Raw genomic sequence first — 3,465 nt, 5'->3', positions numbered from 1 at the left:
TAATTTTCACGAATTTCTTTTGGGTTTTGATTTCTAATATTATTTTATTTTGGTTGCAGAACCTGCTTTGTATGACTTAAATACTTTGCATTTGTTGACCTGGAGTCTGACAACAACTTTTAAAGTACAACATGAAAGATGCGATGCATGAAACAAACAATTGCTAAACTGTGCTTTATTAAAATTAAAAATTTCTGCTTGAAAGACGCTGTCAACAAATGAAAGGCAAGCCACAGACTGAGAAAAAAAATTGCAAAAAACATGTCTAATAAAGAACACAATACACAAAAAACTTTGTATATTATCCACAACATACAAAGAACTCTTAAAAATCAACAAGAAAATGAATAACCCAATTTAAAAAAATGGGCCAAAGACCAAAGCAGACACCTTGCCAAAGAAGTCATCAAGAGAGCAAATGAGCTTATGAAAAGATGCTCAGTATCATCTGTCATCAGGGAAATGCGAATTAAAACGAGATACCACCACTCACCTATTGGAATGGCCAAAGTCTAGAACACCAAATGCTGGTGAAGATGCGAAAACACCAGGAACTCTCATTCATCGCCAGTGGCAACACAGAACGGTGCAGCCACATTCTGGCAGTTTCTTACAAAGTTAAACAAGCACTTAGCATACAACCCGGCAACTGCACTTTCTTATAGCCACCCAAATGAATTGAAAACTATGTCCATACAGAACCCCGCACACCGATGTCTGCAGTAGCTTCATCCACGCTTGCCAGAACTTGAAAGCAACCGACCTGTCCTTCAGTAGGTGATGAGTAAATGAACTGTGGTCCATCCAGACAGTGGAAGATTATTCAGAGATAAAAAGCAATGAACTATCAAGCCATGAAAAGACATGGAGGAATCTTAGATGCGTATGACCGAGTGAAGAAGCCTGCAAACTGTGTGATCTCTATCACACGACATTCCAGAAAAGACAAACTGTAGATATGGTATAAATATCGGTGGTTGCCAGGAGTGGGAGGTAAGTATAAACAGGCAGTACACAGAGGATTTTTGGGGCAGCGAAACTATTCCGTATGAGACTGTCATGGTGGATACATAGCATTATACGTTTGTCCAAACCCACAGAATGTTCAACACCAAGAGTTAACCGTCACGTAAACGACAGACTTCGAGTGATAATGACGTGTCATGTGGGTTCATCACTGGTAACAAATGAACCATCAGGGGGATGTTAATTGATCTAATAACCCAGTTACAGCATGGGCAGAAGCCATGAAGAGACATTTCTCTGAATATATGCTGTACAAATGCCCAGTGAGCATATAAAAATGTTCAACATTATTATATATTGAGATGCAAACTGAAACTATGAGATTTCACCGCACGCCTATCGGAATGGCTGAAATTTAAAAAAATCTGACACCACCAAATGCTGGCAAGCATGCAGAGAAATTAGATCCCTTACACATTGCTGGCGAAAACGTAATAAAACACGGCCACCCTAGAAAACAGTTTGGTGGTTTCTATAAAAAAAAAAAAAAAAAAATCTAAGCGTGCCGATACCACTCAACCTGCCAATTGTACGCCTGGAATTTATTCCAGAGAAATGAAGAATATGTTCACGCAGGGGTCTGTGCACAACTGTTTGCAGCTGCTCTGTCCACAGGGGCCAAAATGGAATGGTCCAGATGCTCTTCGATCAATAAACACGTGAACAGACGCTGGTTAGTCCACGCCGCAGAGAACTGGTCAGCCATGTTGCAACAAACCATCTCATGAAACTGGACAACTATGCTGGGTGAGAGCCCTCACCCCCGATATTGCATTCTGGGTTATTTCTTCATATAACATTGTTGAAATGACAAACTTATACGACGGAAGAACAGTCTGGTGGGTGCTGGAGACTAAGCGGGGGTGGGGGTGCGGGGCGGCGGCCAGAGGTGGGGGTGAGGGTCCCTCGTGGCGATGCAAACGCCCTGTCTTGGCCCTGCCAAGGTCACCATCCTGATTGTGATACCGCAGTGTAATTTTTCAAAATATCACCTTTGAGGACAACCGGGTAAGGGCTCGTGGGATCTCTCTGTATTACAGCCACATATGAATCTAAAACGTCCTCCAATTAAAAGTTTACTTAAAAGAGTTAAGCCCTAAACATTTTAGGGAAAAAAAACCCTCACTAACTACCGAGTTTTTAAGTGGGAAAACATCTTTTGAGGAAAAAAAGTGATAGAAATTACAAAATAAATGAGCAATACATGTTTCACAGTTTTAAAAGCTGAATATGATGAAAACATTATGAGCAAATTTTGATGCAAATATGAATTAGAACAATGAGATAACATTTTCATGAACCAATTTAAAAATTTAATTAACGTCGCCGCGCGTTCTGTAACACAAACATTCTAATGCACTCTGGTGACAATGCTGTTAATTTTCATATGTCTATCAGAGCCTCAAGGACTGTCATGTGAGCGGGTGCCACCTCACCCCACGACCACCAAAACATCGCAGCTAAACCACAGATCAGCCATCACCGGCAACGCCTGAGGACTACTGAACACAGTCCTACAACGGGACGCGCGGAAGACGCCACCTCGAGACTGGCAGGAGGGCGGAGGCCTGACGGGCTGGTCCCACGCCCGCGTGTGGCCGTTAAAGGCGGAGGTCCCCCAGGAAGAGTGAGGGGTCCCGGCCCAGGTTCCAGTGCCGGGAAGAGAAGTCCCCACAACCTCTGCTGTGAAACCAGCAGGGATGGTGGCCGAGTGACATGGAGGGTGCCAGGAGTCACAGACTTTCCTCTTAAAGGGCCCGCGTGGACTCACCGCTGACAGGGACTTGCTCGCTCTGATTCCAGTGTGGGGACGCAGCTCGACAGGCGCTAGGGACACTCGGGGAGGGACTGAGATGTCTGCTTCAGGGCGAGGGCTGGAGGGGTGGCTTCTCCGGGACAGAAGTACTGGCAGAGGCCACTGTCCCTCCGTTGGGCCCTCCTCCCACCCAGCCTGCACGCACCACGGGCACCATATTGAGTGTCCCTCAGCCTGGCGGATGCGCTCGCCCCGCCCACGTGACTCCGAGGCCCCGCCCCTCCCACGTGTGGGCCCCCAAGCCGCCTCCAGTGGCTTTACCGCACAAACAGCCTATCTGCAGACTTTTCTGAAAGGCCCGCAAACCCCAAACAAGCCGCATCTGGCCACCGCGGGCCCCACACCTCTTGCTGAGCAGCCCCCAGCCCAGCACTAGCGGCAGAGGCCTCAGTTCGCGGCTCAGCCGCTCCCAGGTGCCTCCAAGCCCAGCACAAGTGGCAACCAACTGCAGATCACTCTGTAGCTCAGACCAGATGGCTCTAGTCAGGGCCCAGGCAGCAGCTGACCTTGGCCTACACCAGAGCCCCTCCTAAGAGGCCCCAGAACCAACGCACCTGGTGGCCGGCTTCGGACCACAGCAGAACCCCCATCCAACCACCTCTGCAACGACACCCCAAAGGGCA

The sequence above is a fragment of the Pteropus vampyrus genome, unplaced genomic scaffold (genome assembly GCF_000151845.1).
Source record: "Pteropus vampyrus isolate Shadow unplaced genomic scaffold, Pvam_2.0 Scaffold395, whole genome shotgun sequence".
NCBI classification, from domain to species: Eukaryota; Metazoa; Chordata; class Mammalia; order Chiroptera; family Pteropodidae; genus Pteropus; species Pteropus vampyrus.
Note: the sequence above shows the minus strand (reverse complement) of the source record.